The 19,252-nt window shown below is 37.5% G+C and overlaps 1 protein-coding gene across 6 annotated transcripts in view; it reads left to right on the top strand.

Moving 5' to 3' along the window:
* The window catches only part of DMD (dystrophin), a 2,254,125-nt gene that overhangs the window by 856,872 nt on the left and 1,378,001 nt on the right, over nt 1–19,252 (top strand). The gene's annotated exons all lie outside the window — the stretch shown is intronic.

The following is a 19,252-nucleotide window of genomic DNA, read 5'->3' on the forward strand; positions in this document are numbered from 1 at the left end:
ATTTTATTAGTACCCAAGATATGGGATATTGTTTATTCCCAAATAATATGAGTTTTTATTTATATATAACAGAGGGCTTTTCATATTTAAAATTAATGCACATGGTATGAGTTTTTCCAAATCAAAATTGAAAAAATAATAACATATTTCTCTGAATTAAACAATGTTTTGCACACACTCTCCTAAACCAGGAATGGATTATTTGTCAAGAAGGAAAAAAACACCTCATAATGAGGTTTAGTTTCATATCCAATTGCTAAGTGCATTTATAATATGTGAGATGCTGTTTGAAGGTTTGATAATAAGAGAAAGTTCCTCTGTTTCACTACTTATAGACATTGATTAATTAAGCAAAAGTATATTGATTTTTTAGTGTGTTCTAAGATATAAAAACAAAACAATATCCTTATAGGATGCAAAATGTTGCATAAAAAGTGATTACAGAGGATTAGAGGACATAGAAAAGGACACAGATATATGTGGGTCAGCATTGGAAGGTATTTGGGGTAGCTTTCCTAGAGAAGATTGGTTGTAAACTACATTTTTAAATTAGAATAGGAGACAGCCAAATAGGCAGTTGTAGGAGGGCAATTACAGACAGGTGGCCACGAGCACATACAGAAAATTGGAAATATTTGGTTGTACTAGAACACACAGTGCAAATGGGGGTGTGGCTGAAGGTGAGCCTGAAGAAGCAGGCATCAGTGAAGTTGCTCAGGGAGATCTATGCTTCACAAAAAGTCTGGTCTACAATCATGCACTTAACCATGCACGGAGGGAACCACTGAAGGGTTTAATATATGAGAAGGAAGGAGAAGAGAGGTGCCATCCTCATATTACCTAACTTCTGTGAAAACTATGGAGAGTGGAGTGGAGGTTAAGAGATAGGGAGACTGTAGGCAGAGAGACCAAGAAAGAAGTGATATTTTAGCTCAGTTGAAGGCAAGGCCAATGGTGACAGGTAGAAAGAAATGCAAAATCCAGGAAAGTATCTAGGTTTCTTCTGATTTAGGTGATGGATTATCTGGTGTTTTTCAGAAAGAACTTTGAGAAAGTAAGGAAGGAAACTAGTTTGAAGGTAATAGATCATATGTCATTTTTTTGCCCCCATTGAGCCAAGTATGCATGCTTCAGTTTGATAGTAACAAGAAGCAAACCCTGAGTTGAGACCTTAGGTGCTGGCAGTTTATTTGGGAGGTGATACCAAGAAAGGCAAGTGAGCGCATGGGGAGAATGGAGAATGAAAGTTTGGAAGGCTGATATAGGATGCTTTTATGAGTGAGTTTCCACTGTGAGTTACTGGGCTCAGTCCCACTGGGAGCTTTAAAGAAATCATGTAGCAAACCAGTGTCACAGAGCACACTTAGAATTGTCCCACTGGGCTAATGGGAACTGGAACATTTATTCACCCATTTTCCTCCCTTTGTGTTGGAGGGTTGCCCTTGGGTGCATAAAATCCCAGTACTTCTGGGCTGCCTAGAGCCATAAAATTGAGAAATATGGGAGTTTAAGGTGGGAATCTAGCAGTGTGTGCATATACTGGTCACCAAAGCTTCAGGTGAACTCACAGATCTGAGGTTAGCGTGTTATGTGGCAGAACAGCAACAAAATCTGTTGCAGTACTTATGGAGTACCCAGATGAGGATTTTCCCTAATCTGTGGAAGAGAGATGCACAGTACTAAAGTTAAAGAGAGTGATTTAAACAAGTTACAAAGATGGGGAATTTTTCAGGCTACATACTGATTAAAACTATAGAGTTCAGGAGATCACCCCAGATAAGCCAAGATTTAAAAAAAAAAAAAACATAGAATTTTGGAGTTACATCCCACATCAAATTTTCAGCTGAGGAAACAGTGTTTACAAAGAAAAAAGAAATGATCAAAGAGGTAAGAGGAGACATAAGTTAAAACCGGGCTGTCTCATGTGTTTGTCAGCCATTTGTATGTCTTCTTTGGAGAAATGTCTATTTAGGACTCCCGCCCACTTTTGATTGGATAGTTTGTTTTCTGGTATTGAGCTTCATGAGATGTCTGTATGTTTTAAAGATTAATCTTTTGTCATTTGTTTCCTTTTCCAATGTTTTCTCCCATTCTGAGGGTTGTCTTTTTGTCTTGTTTATGGTTTGCCTTGATGTCCCATAGCTTTTAAGTTTAATTAGGTTTCATTTGTTAATATTTGTTTTATTTTCATTACTCTAGGGATAGCTCAAAAAGATTCTAGTGCAATATATGTCAAAGTGTTTACCTGTGTTTTCCTTTAAGCATTTTATAATGTCTGGCCTTACATTCAGGGCTTTAATCCATTTTGAGTTAATTTTTGTGTATGGTATTAGGGAGTATTCTCTGAATCTTTAAAAGCCGTAATTTTCCCTTTTTTTTTTTTTTTTGGCTAAAGAAAGGCAGTTTTTCTTTTTTCTGTTAATAAACAAAGTGCTCTTTCATTTGAAGATGAGCCTTAGCCTATTTTCTTCTCAATTAAAATGCCTATGTCAGAGTTTTGTGGGGTTTTTTTTTTTATTGCCTACCTAATGTTTCTTAGAACTGCAATTATGCCGAGCGAAGGTAATATTCAGTTCCCTGTTAAATCAATCAAACAGCCAGAGTTTTTATTGCCTATGAATATTTAAAAGAGATATGCTAGATCCTATTCCTAATTTCAGAGTGTGACTTTGCATTCAAATAAGTAATAAATTATTCCCATTCCTTGGAAAGGCATCTTTCACTCTTCATAATCATATGGCACTACATTTTCAACTCACAGTAATGATTTAAGAAATGGTTAGCAAACGAGGAGACACTTCCAAAAATGGTACCAAGTAATCCAATTTTTCCCATTTATTACAGAGTAACCAAGCTACAGAAGGGACTTCCCATGTAGCTCAGTTAGTAAAGAATCTGCCTGCAATGCAGGAGAGATCCAGATTTGATTCTTGGGTCAAAAAGATCCTCTGGAGTAGGAAATGGCAACCCACTCCAGTATTCTTGCCTGGAGCATCCCATGGACAGATGAACCTGGCAGGCTACAGTCCATGGGGTCACAAGAGTTGGACATGACTTAGCGACTAAACCACTACCACCAAGCTACAGATGTGTTATCAATATAGCAAAATGTATTATATGATAATAGCAGTAGTAGTAGAATTGTTACAAAGGCTCAGGCACTGCTCCAAATGTCTGACATGCATTTTCTCACGTGTTATCTCAATAACCTATATTATAAAGTCTTCTATATTTACATTTTATAGAAATGGAAAGGGTATCAAAGACTACAACACTATTATGCTTAGACCCAACTCTTTACTCTTAGAACCCAGACATATGACTGGTTGACCATACTAACTTCAATCTCAGTGAACTTTTCCTTATATTAAAAATAAAAGCTGCTTGGTAAGAAGTAAATATTGCAAATAACTGGTTTTCTAATTTCTTAGGAAATCTTACATTATGAATTTAAAAATATTAAGGATGATTAATTTAAAATATTTGAGTATGAAATATTAAAAGCAAACATATTCAGAAGTCCAAAGCCTTTACCAGTTCTCTTGATTAGTGATTATTTCATCTTTCTTATATATTGTTAACATCTCCATTTCTAATCTTCTTAAAGTCATCTATAAGTTTTTCACCTATCATTAAATAGCAGACACTAAAAGAGAAGAAGCAGAATCTCAATTGGCTGTTTCTGCTTTAGTAGTAATGCTGAAGATAGGCAGCATGAGGGTCTCATCAATTGCTCCTGTAATGATGACTTTGAATTGGTCATTCAGTGTCACATCTTCCTTAGCAGAGGTAGAGAAGAATAGACAAATATTGATTGAAGGAAAACTATGAAGTAACCCAGGGGAGTAAGTGACTCTATATTAGTCATGAGGTCAAAATTATTATTGAAAAGCCAATTGTCTAATAAAAGAATGTACTTTATGATTTTGTCAATATGTTTACTTCTTAGAAAATATCAATGTATAATAATATAAATAGTAAAAGTCATCATTTATTGAGGGCACATTTATGTCAGTCCTTGTGGTGTGCAGTTATAAATGGTATTAAACTTAATCCCCACATTATTTTTATGAGGTAGATTTGATTAACTCCACATGCATTGAGAAAAGACTGACTTCCATTCCCAAGGATGACACAGATTCAGTTTTCTAAAATGCCCTGTGCAAAACATCAAGATGCTGGGAAATTTCCAATAACTATACGTTTAAATGTTTTCTCTCTTGCTGGGAAGTATAAGTAAACCTTTAAAGGCCAGGATGAAAAAAATAAAAAAAAAACCATCAGATGAAACTAGTCCTGCTAGTACAACTATGAGCACTGACCCTTGCATTGCCTCAGTGCTGAAAGCTAAAACTAGACACCCAGATTTTGGTCAAAAGTTAAGCCATCTGATACAGTAGAAATCAGAGCCTCAGGCTCAAGCACATGGAGGGGAGGTGAACAGAGATTCTATGTAAAACTAAGGTTATATCTTCAGTAAAATGAGGGATAGTGGCATTCTGTCTGCAAAAGGACCCAATATAAAAATATGTCTGTTTCTCCCCCCACACTAAGTATAAAATTAATAGTAAGAATAATTATAATCATCTCATCTGAAAATATGTAACCATAGTCCTGTTCTTGTGAGGATCACTTATTTGAATCTTTATTACCGGTAACAGTCAACATATATCCAAGCAAGAGATACAGTTAAAGTTGTTGCAGGTTTGGACCTAATAGAAGCAGAAGATATTAAGAAGATGTGGCAGGAATATACAGAATAACTATGCAAAAATGATCTTGATAACCATGATGCTGTGATGGAGTGTGAAGTCAAGTGGGCCTTAGGAAACATCACTATAAACAAAGCTAGTGGAAGTGATAGAATTCCAGCTGAGCTCTTTCAAATCCTGAAAGATGATGCTGTGAAAGTGCTGCACTCAATATGCCAGCAAATTTGGAAAATTCAGCAGTGGCCACAGGACTGGAAAAGGTCAGTTTTCATTCCAATCCCAAAAAAAGTCAATGCCAAAGAATGCTCAAACTACTGCACAATTGCATTCATCTTGCATGCTAGCAAAGTAATGCTCAAAATTCTCCAAGCTAGGCTTCAACCGTACATGAACTGAGAACTTCCAATGTTCAAGCTGGATTTAGAAAAGGCAGAGGTATCAGAGATCAAATTGCCAACGTCGGTGGGATCATTGAAAAAGCAAGAGAATTCCAGAAAAATATCTATTTCTGCTTTATTGACTACCCGAAAGCCTTTGACTATGTGGAACATAGCAAACTGTGGAAAATTCTTCAAGTGATGGGAATACTAGACCATCTTACCCATCTCCTGAGAAATCTGTATGCTGGTCAAGGAGCAACAGTTAGAACTGGACATGGAACAATGGACTGCTTCCAAATTGGGAAAGCAGTATGTCCAGGCTATATATTGTCACCCTGCTTATTTAACTTGTATGCAGAGTACATCATGTGAAAGGCTGGGCTGGATGAAGCACAAGCTGGAATAAAGATTGCCAGGAGAAATATCAGTAACCTCAGATACACAGAAGACACCACCGTTATGGCAGAAAGTGAAGAAAACTAAAGAGCCTCTTGATGAAAGTGAAAGAGGAGAGTGAAAAAGCTGGCCTAAAAGTCAATATTCAAAAAACTAAGATCTTGGCATCTGGTCCCATCATTTCATGGCAAATAGATGGGGAAACAATGGAAGCAGTGACAGACCTTATTTGCTTGGGCTCCAAAATCACTGCAGATTGTGACTGCAGCCATGAAATTAAAAGACACTTGCTCCTTGGAAGGAAAGTTATGACAAGCCTCAACAGCATATTAAAAAACAGAGACATTACTTTGCCAACAAAGGTCTGTCTAGTGAAAGCTATGGTTTTTCCAGTAGTCCTATATGGATGTGAGAGTTAGACTATAAAGAAAGCTGAGCACAGAAGAACTGATGCTTTTGAACTGTGGTGTTGAAGACTCTTGAAAGTCTCTTTGACTGCAAGGAGATTAAAGCAATCTACCCTAAAGGAAATCAGTGCTGAATATTCATTGGAAGGACTGATGCTGAAGCTGAAGCTCCAATAGTTTGGCCACCTGATGCGAAGAATTGACTCATTTGAAAAGACCCTGATGCTGGGAAAGACTGAAGGCAGGAGGAGAAGGGGACGACAGAGGATGAGATGGTTGGATGTCATCACCGACTCAATGGACATGAGTTTGAGCAATCTCTGGGAGCTGGTGGACAGGAAAACCTAGTGTGCTGCAGTTCATGGGGTCACAAAGAGTCAGACACGACTGAGGGAGTGAACTGACTGGGTTGCAGGTTGGTAGCACCCTTGCACTCAGTTCAGTCTTTCAGTCACGCCCAACTCTGCGACCCTCACACTAGTGAGAGGCAAATGAAAATTCTTAGAAAGAAATGTGCCTTAGTAGTCTCACATATGAAATGTTGTGAAATTTGAGCTCACGATGAGCTCCAAGCACAAGAAAACAAGCCACCATGAAGCAAAATAATCATAACACAACACAGAGTGAATTTAGGCTACCTCCTATACAATTTCAGGTATTCGAATTGCCAAATGTTTAGTACAAAATAAGTAGGTGAAATATTAAATAAATAAATGATAGAAATGAATGAAGAAATAAGACACTAAAAGTTGATATGAAAGATTTTGAAAAAGATAAAAATATGTCCTAAAATTAAAATTATCTGTCTTGAAATTGGAAAAATAATGGCTGTGTTTAATATGTGAAACAGTTGGAAAAAATGAGTTATGAAGAAATTGAAACATAGAGAGTTTGGTACCAAAACCTAAAGAGGTAGACAGTATGAACAAGAAGACAAAATATGTATTGGGAAAAAGTGATGAATGTCTAGCTTTTGTCTAATGGGAAACTGAAGACAAGAATAAAGAAAATGGATTGGCAGGCATAGGTGAAGGATCCTGAAGAATAGAGCTTCCCTCACTCGTGGTGAGGAACCCACCTGCCAGTGAAGGAGATGTAAGAGACATGAGTTCGATCCCTGGGTCGGGAAGATCCCCTGGAGAAGGGAATGGCAACCCACTCCAGTATTCTTGCCTGGAGAATCCCATGGACAGAGGAGCCTGGCAGGCTACAGTCCATAGGGTCACAAAGAGTCAGACATGACTGAAATGATTTAGCATGCACACACGCAGTGAAAAATAATTTCCAGAGCCAAGCTGCTTAACCAGGAACCACAGTATGTAACAGGCAGCATAAATAAATAGAAATGCACTCTTAGACATTTCACAGTCAAACTGTAGAATTCCAAAGACAAATTCACATTAGCAACCAGCAAGGAAAGACAGATCATCTTTGAAGGAATTAAACTTAGACTGGCATTGGACTTTTTAGCTACAACAAAAGAATCAGAAAAAATTTGGAAAAAAATTTTTTTCAAGATATTGAGAAGAAAGCATTGCTCTCATCCCGGAATTCTGAACCAACCACAATGGCAAGGGCAAATTAGACATTTTCAGAGAAACAGAAATTGAGATTTTACCTCAGCAGAGCTTTGCTAAAGTAAAGAAGTTCCAAAAGGAAGATCCTAGATGCTCTGATAAGAAGAGACATAAAAGAGATGTTTCTCTCATTCTGAGCACACAGCAAGAAGGAGGCCATGTGTAAGCCAGAAAGAGGGCCCACACCAGACACTGAATCTGCCAATACCTGCATCGTGGACTTCTCAGCCTCTGGAACAGTGAGAAATAAATGTATGCCATTTGAGCTACCTAATCTATGGTATTTTGTTATAGAAGCTCAAGCCGATTAAGACAGGCTGAAAAATAGAAGAAAATATTTTTGACAAAATGGTACAAGAAAGAAAGATATACAGATGGCCAAGAGGCACATGAATAAAATGCTCAATTGTTAATCATCGGAGAAATGCAAGTCAAAAGCACAGTGAAATATTGTCTCCCTCCTGTCAAAATAGCTGACATAAAAATGTATACGAATAACAAACGTTGTTGAGGATGTGGAGAAAAGGGGACCCTAGTACACCAGAGGAGCTGCCTCAGTGGTAAGGAATCTGCCTGCCAGTGCAGCAGAAGTGGATTTGATCCCTGAGTCGGCAAGATCCCCTGAGGAGGTAATGGCTTCCCACTCCAGTATTCTTGCCTGGAAAACCTCATGGGCAAAGGAGGCTGGTGGGCTATAGTCCCTGGGGTCACAAGTGTCGGACATGATTTAGCAAGTAAACAACAACAATACACTGTAGATGGATTTGTAAATTGATATTGTCACTATGTAAAGCAGTATGAGGTTCCTAAAAAGAAAAAAACAAGAAACAAAACTACCATATGATCTGGCAATTGCAATACTGGGTCTACATCTGAAGAAAAACAAAAACATATAAACAAAACATATAAACTTGAAAAGATACATGCACCCCAGTCTTCATTAGCATTTTTTATAGTAATTGAGATTTGGATGCAACCTGAGTGTCCATCAACAGATGAATGGATACAAATGATATGGCATACACACACACACAATGGAATATTACTCAGCCAAAAAAAATGAATGGAATTCTTCCATTTGCACCCATGTGGATGGACTTAGAGTATTATGCTTAGTGGAATACCTAGGGCATAGAAAAATGAACACTCTATGTTATTACTCATATGTGGAATCTAAAACATGAAATGAACAAATTTATATGACAACACAGAAACAAACTCACAGGTATAGGGAGAAAACTAGTATTTACCAGTGAGGAGAGGAAAGGGGGAAGGATGATTTAAAGGCATAGGTTTAAGAGATACAAGCCATTATGTATAAAATAAACAATATATAGTAGAGCACAGAAAAATATAGCAATTATTTTATAATAACTTTAAATATAATATCTATAAAAATATTTATTCACTATGTTGTATACCTGAAGCTAATATAATGTTGTGAATCAGCTATACTTCAATTTTAAAAATTGACAAAAATGGTACTAGGAGCTAAAGTGAAAGTGAAGTCTCTCTGTCGTATCTGACTCTTTGCGACCCCATGGATTGTAGCCTATCAGGCTCTTCCATCCGTCGGATTCTCCAGGCAAGAGTACTGGGGTGGGTTGCTATTTCCTTCTCCAGGGGATCTTCCCAACCCAGGGATCGAACCTGGGTCTCCCACATTGTAGGCAGACGCTTTTACTGCCTGAGCCACCAGAGAAGGCACTAGAAGCTAAGCTTCCTGCCAATCTGACTCATAAACATCTAGGAAAAAATTCTGAAACAAGTTTCGCTAAACTAGACCCAGTTGTAAAGGAAACATTTCTTAAGCTTCATGCTATCTTCTTTCTTCACTCATTCCTTTTTATACTTTCTTCAGTGTTGTGGTTTTAAATATTCTTTACATGCTAATGATTCTCAAAATGTCATCTCTAGTACATACCTCTGCCCTAAACTCTGGAACTGTTATATCCACCCTTCTCTTATGTCTCCATGTGGATATTTAGTGGGCAGCTCAAACTTAACATACTCAGATTCAAGCTTTTATCAGACCTACCCAACAGTTTCTCCATTCCTGTTAATATCAACTCATTCCTTATATTTTTCAGGCCAGAAACTTAAAGTAATCTTATGCTCTTGTCTGTCTTCACATTCTCTTTCCAGCAGATCTGAAAGGTAGTCTTAGTAGATCTAAATGTGGTCTGACAGGCAATAAGAGATGTATAAGCCAGTCATATTTTTTCTTTTGAACTAGATTCTTTTTTAGACCTCATTATAATTGGTGTGTCCTTAAGAAAAAAAAAATGTCTTGGCTTCTGTCTATACCTAAGCTTTCATCATACAGAGATGATATTAACCTTATACTCCAAGTGATTACAGAAAGCAATTTTTTTTTACATGCTGTCTCTTTACTTGTTTTACTGCTAAGGTATAATTTTTAGCAGAAATATTAGACCAATGAGAATACATTTGTATATTAAATTACTGATCAGATTTCTTTTATGTACTAAGATTTTTGATGTGTCTAATTTTAATGATAACTAGATAAAGTTACTATAGGTACAGAGTAAAATATTATAAACTTCTGAATTTTCTTTAAAGTGATACAGAGTTAGGGAACTTAGATTCAGTCAAGTTTTAATATTCAACTTTCTCTTCTCTCTAAATTGTCCATACATGAATAGCAGAACTTGGTACTTACAAAAGTAGTCTCTACCTGCTGGATCTGTTTGTACAACTCCCATTTACTCCTTCACTTATTAATTTTAGTTGTCTTGTTCAGTTGCTAGAGGGGCAACTGTGAGATTAAACTAAAGTAAAAGAAGAAATAGGCAGCAGTAAAAGTAAAGGCCATAAAGAAAAGTTATCCTTCATGTTTGGTAAGAAGAAATGGTAATCGTGTGATGGAATGAAGACGGTAACTAATACAAGGATGGTAATGATTTTGCAATTTATAAATGTCAAATCAACATCTCATATACCTTAAACTTACACCATGTTGTATGTCAAATATATCTCAATAAAGCAGGAAACAAAGAATTAGCATGTCTTTGAAAGTGAAAAAAAAAAGATGTTTGATGACAGAAAAAGAGAGAGAAGGCCAGTATCTTCAGTAATAGGAGAAAACTAATTTTACCCCTTATTGACTCTCAAGACAGTGAAGATTTAAGCTTCTTTGTCGTCTGAAGAAAGATCCAATAGAAGTATGTATTTCCTGTGTAAGAGAAAAGTCTTACAGGAGAGGAGATGTAAGCACAAATGGAAGGAAGAACTTTGGACCAAAACAAACAAACAAAAAAAAGAATTGAGATAATTTAAAGATAATTTCAGGTGAAAATTAGAGGCTGAGGAATTTTGCTCATGAAAGACTCTGTACCTGAAAGTGAGCTAACTCTTTTTTAGGATGTCTTGGGTTGGTGGCATGAAAAAATCGGAGTGAAAGAATAGAGGGTCGGTACCTTTGAGACAGAGTGGAAAGCATCTGGAATATTGCTTGTGTTGTAGAGATAAATTCAAAATAGGCAGAAGTGTTAGTGAAAGGTAAGGTAGACTCAGTTGTTGTTGCTTAGATGCTTAGTCCTGTCTGACTCTTTGTGAACACATAGACTATAGCCCGCCAGGCTCCTCTGTCCATGGATTTTTCAGGCAAGACTACTGGAGTGGGTTGCCATTCCCTTCTCCAGGGATCTTTCTGACCCAGGGATCAAACCCGCATCTCCTCCTTAGCAGGCGGATTCTTTAACATTGAGCCATCTGAGAAGCCCCAAGGATGGTTTGTTATGATTTAGTTGCCATTTCCTTCCCCAAGTAGACTCAGTAGTAGTCAGTAAAACAGTTTTCAATGGAAACAGTCAGTTATGTAATTTTCTCCCATAATTTCCAGGAAAATAATCATATCATTCTCAACCATATTCATGCAGTCATGTGGACAGTCAATAGAAAAGGGACTTTAGGTTCCATTATTTTCAGTTAATGTATCCAGTATCTCCAGGATGTATTAAATTATATCCTGAAATACCTAAGAGACTAGTTTTTGGAGTATTCCAATTATAATCATATTTGAAAGTCATTCATTTGATATTCATTTTTGCTCCACCAGTATGTCACTGTGTCCCAGCGTATCTAATTTAAATTTCATGCTTTTTAAAAAAATGTATTTCTTGGACTTACCCAGTTTCATTTGGATTCTTATTTCAACCTTATAGCTATGGACATTTTCCCCAAATTATTGTAGTCAGGATCAGCTACCTAATTTTTAGGGTCAATACAGGAGGAAATGCAGGCTCCTTGTTCAAAAATTAAGAATTTAAAGAGAGTGACAGCAGAGCATGAAACCAAGCTTGAGTCCTTATAAGCATGGAGTACAACACGACTGCACAGGCTGCCAGCCCATGATCCCAGCCCCAACTGTCATTTTATATATTTGGCTAATTTTACACCTAAATTACTTTTGAATTTATGCAGGAGTTACAGAACTTAGGCTCATTTCTACAGAACATTATCATTTAAGAAGATTTCAGTGAAGATGATCAACAAATGATAACTGCTTTAGTATTGTGAAAAGTAGAATTTTAATCTAATTTTTTGAGTGTTAGCAATGGATATAGTTTTTAGTATTACATTTTTCATCTTACAGATTTTATGCTTTCTTTCCTTACTTTGGAAGAAAGGATATTGGGCATCTTGAATTTTTACTTTCCTGGATTAACTGCTCTGTGTTGAAACTATTATCTTTATATAAAAAAGTGCACTGCAAGCAGACGGTTATGCCAAGTATCTGTGTTCAAGGTGACTTTAATTTTGAGCTGAGTGGTAGACTGTACAACTTGCTCTCATAATAATTTTAATTGAATGATTGGACAAGAGTGATTACATTTTGAAGAAAAAAAAAAGCTGGCCTGTGTAACATTTACACACAGATAATAAACCCAGTAACCCAGCTTTCTTTAAGAAAACTAGACAAGATAGTATGTTTCACTTATATTTTTTTAATTAGAAAATATTTTTTCTCTTCTATCTGCTGTACCTTCTTTTGTAACATAAGAAACATGTTTATATGTCTCTGCCCTGACTCTTGGCACATCGCTCCTAAAATCCTTATAAATAGGGATAACAGCAGCATCCTTTGTTCTGATATTTAATCTTTGACCTCAGTTCCTAATACAGAGCTCACAGGACCTTTGTAATTTCCTAATTGGTAGGAGCATCTGACACTAAACTCCTTGGAATTTGCTGGGTAATAGGAATATCTTTTCTTCTAATGAGGTTCTTGGTGGGCTCCTGAATGGAGGCTGGTCACTAGAGAGACCAAACCAAGATTAGAAGCTTGGATATTTTGGCTGCCATAGCCCCCATTCTCTGGAGAGGGGAGAGGGACTGGAAATGGAGTTGATAATTGATCACACATATGGGATAAAACCTCCATTAAAAATCGTAATACTGTGGATTTCAGAAAGCTTCCAGGTTGGTGAACACATTAACACCGCAAGGGTGACATCCTCCACCTCCACAGAGGCAGAAGCTTCTGTGCTGGGGACCCTTCCAGTCATCGCAGGTACACCTCTTCAGATGGCCGTTAATTTGAATCCTGTTTTTCTTCTAGCTTTGCATGCATGCTAAGTCACTTCAGTTGTGGCCACATCTTTGCAACCTTATGGACTGTAGTCCACCAGGCTCCTCTGTCCAAGGGATTCTGCAGGAAAGAAGACTGGAGTGGGTTGCCATTTCCTTTTCCAGGGACCTTCCTGATGCAGGGACTGGACCTGCATCTCTATATTGGCAAATGGGTTCTTTACCACCTTTGAGATGTAATTTACCCAAGGTACTATGTAAGTTTAAAGCACACAGCCTAATGATTTGACCTATCTGCATCATGAAATGATAATTATAATATGTTTAGTCAACATACCATCATCTCATATAGATACAGAATTAAAGAAACCAAAAAAAATTTCCTTGTGATGAGAATTCTTAGGCTTCATTCTCTTAACAGCTTTCATATGTAGCATAAAATAGTGTTAACTATATCATATTCTACATTGCATCCCTGGTACTTATCTTATACTTGTGAGTTTGTACCTTTTGACTTCCTTTATCCAGTTCCCTTCCCCCAAACCCCTACCTCTGGTAACCATAAATCTGATTTCTTTTGTTAAGAGTTTCTTTGTTTGTGAAGTAATATTGACCTACAGCACTGTGTTAGTTCCTGTTACACAGCACAGTGATTGAGTACTTCTATATATTTATTTTCTTGTGTAGGGATTTTTATAACTTTAAAAATGTATTGAAGTATAATTAATTTACAAATTGTTTAATTCCTACTGTACAGCACAGTGACTCAGTTATACATTTATATGTATATTTTCCATTATGCTTTATTACAGGATATTGAATATAGTTTCTTGTACTATACAGTAGGACCTTCTTGTTTATCCATCTTATATATAATTGTTTCTGCTAATCCCAAACTCTCAATATATACATTTCAAAATGACCCCTGTGATAAGTCTAATTATGATTTGTCTTCATAGTTTTTGACTATGTTCCCTACACTGTACATTTCATACCAATGATTCATTTATTTTGCAGCTGGAAGTATGTACCTATCAATCTCTCTCACATATTTCTTTCCACTTCTCTATCCTCCCTTGCTGTATATATATATTTTTTTAACTGGAGAAAGATGATCTTTCTTTCCTGCCATCAGTTGTGTGAGTTAGTTTGATCCTTAAGTTTAATATTTTAAATTTCATCTTGTATTCTGATTTTCAGTTCAGTTCGGTTCAGTCACTCAGTCATGTCTGACTCTTTGCGACCTCATGAATCACAGCACACCAGGCCTCCCTGTCCATCACCAACTCCCGGAGTTCACCCAAACTCATGTCCATTGAGTCAGTGATGCCATCCAGCCATCTCATCCTCTGTTGTCCCCTTCCCCTCCTGCCCCCAACCCCTCTCAGCATCAGGGTCTTTCCAATGAGTCAACTATTTGCATAAGGTGGCCAAAGTACTGGAGTTTCAGCTTCAGCTTCATTCCCTCCAAAGAAATCCCAGGGCTGATCTCCTTCAGAATGGACTGGTTGGATCTCCTTGCAGTCCAAGGGACTCTCAAGAGTCTTTTCCAACACCATAGTTCAAAAGTATCAGTTCTTCGGCGCTCAGCCTTCTTCACAGTCCAACTCTCACATGCAAACATGACCACTGGAAAAACCATAGCCTTGACTAGATGGACCTTAGTCAGCAAATTAATATCTCTGCTTTTAATATGCTGTCTAGGTTGGTCATAACTTTCCTTCCAAGGAGTAAGCGTCTTTTAATTTCATGGCTGCAGTCACCATCTGCAGTGATTTTGGAGCCCCCAAAACAAAGTCTGACACTGTTTCCACTATCTCCCCATCTATTTCCCATGAAGTGATGGGACCAGATGCCATGACCTTCATTTTCTGAATGTTGAGTTTTTAGCCAACTTTTTCATTCTCTTTCACTTTCATCAAGAGGCTTTTTAGTTCCTCTTCACTTTCTGCCATAAGGGTGGTGTCATCTGCATATCTGAGGTTATTGATATTTCTCCCAACAATCTTTATTCCAGCTTGTGCTTCTTCCAGCCCAGCATTTCTCATGATGTACTCTGCACAGAAGTTAAATAAGCAGGGTGACAGTATACAGCCTTGACGCACTCCTTTTCCTTTTGGAACCAGTCTGTTGTTCCATGTCCAGTTCTAACTGTTGCTTCCTGACCAGCATATAGGTTTCTCAAGAGGCAGGTCAGGTGGTCTGGTATTCCCATCTCTTTCAGAATTTTCCACAGTCTGTTGTGATCCACAGAGTCAAAGGCTTTGGCATAGTCAATAAAGCAGAAATAGATGTTTTTCTGGAACTCTCTTGCTTTTTCCATGATCCAGTGGATGTTGGCAATTTGATCTCTGGTTCCTCTGCCTTTTCTAAAACCAGCTTGAACATCTGGAAGTTCATGGTTCACGTATTGCTGAAGCCTGGCTTGGAGAATTTTGAACATTGCTTTACTAGTATGTGAGATGAGTGCAGCTGTGCGGTAGTTTGAGCATTCTTTGGCTGGCATTGCCTTTCTTTGGGATTGGAATGAAAACTGACCTTTTCCAGTCCTGTGGCCACTGCTGAGTTTTCCAAATTTGCTGGCATATTGAGTGCACCACTTTCACAGCATCATCTTTCAGGATTTGAAAGAGCTCCACTGGAATTCCATCACCTCCACCAGCTTTGTTCGTAGTGATGCTTCCTAAGGCCCACTTGACTTCACATTCCAGGATGTCTGGCTCTAGGTGAGTGATCACACCATCATGATTTTCTGGGTCGTGAAGATTTTTTTTGTACAGTTCTTCTGTGTATTCTTGCCACATCTTCTTAATATCTTCTGCTTCTGTTAGGTCCATACCATTTCTGTCCTTTATCAAGCCCATCTTTGCATGAAATGTTCCCTTGGTATCTCTAATTTTCTTGAAGAGATCTCTAGTTTTTCCCATTCTGTTTTCCTCTCTTTCTTTGTACTGATCACTGAGGAAGGCTTTCTTATCTCTCCTTGCTATTCTTTGGAACTCTGCATTTAGATACTTATATCTTTCCTTTTCTCCTTTGCTTTCTGCTTCTCTCCTTTTCACAGTGATTTGTAAGTCATCCTCAGACAGCCATTTTGCTTTTTTACATTTCTTTTCCATGGGGATGGGCTTGATCCCTGTCTCCTGTACAATGGCATGAACCTCTGTCCATAATTCATCAGGCACTCTGTCTATCATATCTAGTCCCTTAGTTCTATTTCTCACTTCCACTGTATAATCATAAGGGATTTGATTTAGGTCGTACCTGAATGGTTTAGTGGTTTTCCCTACTTTCTTCAATTTAAGTCTGAATTTTGCAATAAGGAGTTCATGATCTGACCACAGTCAGCTCCCGGTCTTGTTTTTGCTGACTGTATAGAGCTTCTCCATCTTTGGCTGCAAAGAATATAATCAATCTGATTTCAGTGTTGACCATCTGGTGATGTCCATTTTGAGTTTAATCACCCTCTATTTTTAGATACAAAAACTGAAATATAAAGTTCGATGATAACTGTGTTTCATTCTTATTTTAATCATCAAGCATCATGGATATTTATTTTTTATTTTATAAGTAGTAATCCCATCACTGTCTTTATAATTTACCCTCTGTGTGTTTTAGTTGCTCAGTCGTATCAGACTCTTTGCGACCCCATGGACTGTAGCCTGCCAGGCTCCTCTGTCCATGGAATTCTCCAGGCAAGAATGCTGGAGTGGCTGCCATTTCCTTCTCCAGGCGATCTTCCTGACCCAGGGATCGAGCCCAGATCTCCTACATTGCAGGCAGATTCTTTACCATCTGAGCCACCAGTAAATAGTGTTTCCTGGGCCATCTGTATTGACATTTCTGAAATGTTTTTATAAGATAATCATTAAATTTTCCTTCTCTGTGTGTATACCAAATAAAGCATGTTAACATTTTTGGTCTAGACACAAAGGGTACACCAATGCACACACACACATGTATAGTTGTATTATGTTTATATATTTAAACAGATTTATATTTACATTCATTTTATATCAAATTGATATATATCATATATTCACACTACACAAATTATTTTTGCTTGGGGAAAGCATTAAAATCTTTATAACTGAGAGTGAATACAAATATTTATTTAGGAGTTTCTTGTCTTTACATTTCTTATAATTTAGTGGTTGAACTCCTTCCTCTAAAGTTAGAATAGCAAAAGACAAAGTTAATATATAAATGAAAAACATCTGACATTAAGACCTAAAACCTAATCACTTGTAAAGATTAAATAAGTAGTATAGTTTGGTAAAGTAGCATTTTAGAAATGAATTTTTGGATAGAAGTTTTACTTTTAGTTTTGTTATCTGTGTACATTTTAATTGAAATTCTGGGATTTTTTTTCTTTTTTTAAAGTGACTTGTGTATAAGTTTTACTTCTGTCTAGCATACCTTACAACTAATATTTAATTCCTATAACACATGCTTCTCAAGGTAAATATTCATCTCTCTTGTCCATCTTACTTTTCCACGGTAGATTCTTTTTAAACTGATTTTCTTGTAAAGCCAGTCCATAGATTCTTAAAATTGAATGATCAAAACAGTTCTTTAATATTCAAGCAAATCTGCACTAAAATTATCCGGTGCTAGTAAAAAATTGCTTTAATTTTTTAAAAGAAAGAAATGGGAGAGGGAACAGTAAAGACCTTCTTTTTGCATTGTAATGTAGTATCTTAGAGAAGTCTATATATGGAATGATGAATCAAAATATTTGACAAATTCATGAGTATGTTTTTTAAGTCATAGAATATACATATTCATTATGAAGTTTCCATTGAAAGTATCACATAAAATTCAAGAAGTGCTTTATCGCTTCTGCCTTAACACTTTCATGTTGTTTTTTGATCTGTGTTGAGATCTGGCTAATTTAATAGTACTCTGTCCATTCCTTTTCTTGGTTGTGAGCCCAATTAATTGCATTTCTCTATTATTATGTAATTCTTCAGGCATCTCTTCTTTCAAATTTCAGTCATGATAATTGTTTTTAAATCTGGCTAGTCATCAAAATCACACAGATGGAAGGGTTATAGGAACTTTAGTCTATATATATTCCCTCAGACTTCCTTTGAATTTCTGATTTAGTAGAATTTGATTGAGCCTGAGAACTGTATGTTGAAAAGTTCCTCTAGGTTCTGATGATTATTCAGATTTGGCACTCTGGTCGTGACCTTTAGCTGAGCATGAATTGTTTCAAGGCAGTCCGCTTTGCTAATGGGCCCTGTGTCTCAGAATCATTCCCAGTGTGGACCATTAACTTTATCCTATTCATCCACTACTCATTAGAGCTGAGTGATCTCTTTATTCCAGAGATGATACTCATTTTCATTTCCTGAACAATTAAAGCAAGCAGGGATCAAAGTGGTTCTCCTTCAAGGCCACAGTTCTCTGCTGGAGTAGAATGCGCTCTTTCTAGGAAACCATGCCAGACTTCTGACGGTATAGAAAGTGCATTGCTATATTCCCCAATATGCTGTCTCTCTTCCCCTCCTAAACCACATTCGAGATAGAACAGACATTCCCTGTGGGACCAGCTTGAAAGACAGTAAGCCCTTCTGAAGGGGTTTACCAGGTGGCCCATTGGAGAGGAATCCACCTTCCAGTGCAGGAGCCACAGGAGACACAGGTTAGAGGGTTCAATCCCTGGGTCAGGAAGATACTCTGGAGAAGGAAATGGCAACCCACTCCAGTATTCTTGCCTGGAGAATCCCATGGACAAAGGAGCCTGGTGGGTTACAGTCCATGAGGTCACACAGAGTCAGACATGACTGAGTACAACAGCACAAGGCCCTTCTCCATGGCTGTGGTAACTACGTTCTGTAACTAAATTTTCAGCTATATCTGACTTAGGACAAATACAACAGCCCTCCAAGTGAGATCCTACCACCTGAGAGCCGGTCTCTCCTCTCTCACCCCACACAACTTCAGCACAGTAGATTTCACCTACAGATGATGAGAAAATGCCACTGAGGGGAGGAGATAGAGGAGGAAGCTGGGAAACAGTTTATGTCTTTTTCATCTGGCTTAATATCCCATAAGAACACTCAGTGACAGACGACCCTGGTCTCTAACAGGGAATTGAGTGTAATAGACCACTTTGCCAGTATGTATCTCTTCCCCGTGCCCATATCAGCACACCCGAGTCTTCTTTCTCTACTCCCAGCCTACCGCTCAATAAGTTTCCAGCGTATTTGGCAGGTAAA

Source organism: Oryx dammah, unplaced genomic scaffold, assembly GCF_014754425.2.
Source record: "Oryx dammah isolate SB20612 unplaced genomic scaffold, SCBI_Odam_1.1 HiC_scaffold_23, whole genome shotgun sequence".
Lineage (NCBI taxonomy): Eukaryota > Metazoa > Chordata > Mammalia > Artiodactyla > Bovidae > Oryx > Oryx dammah.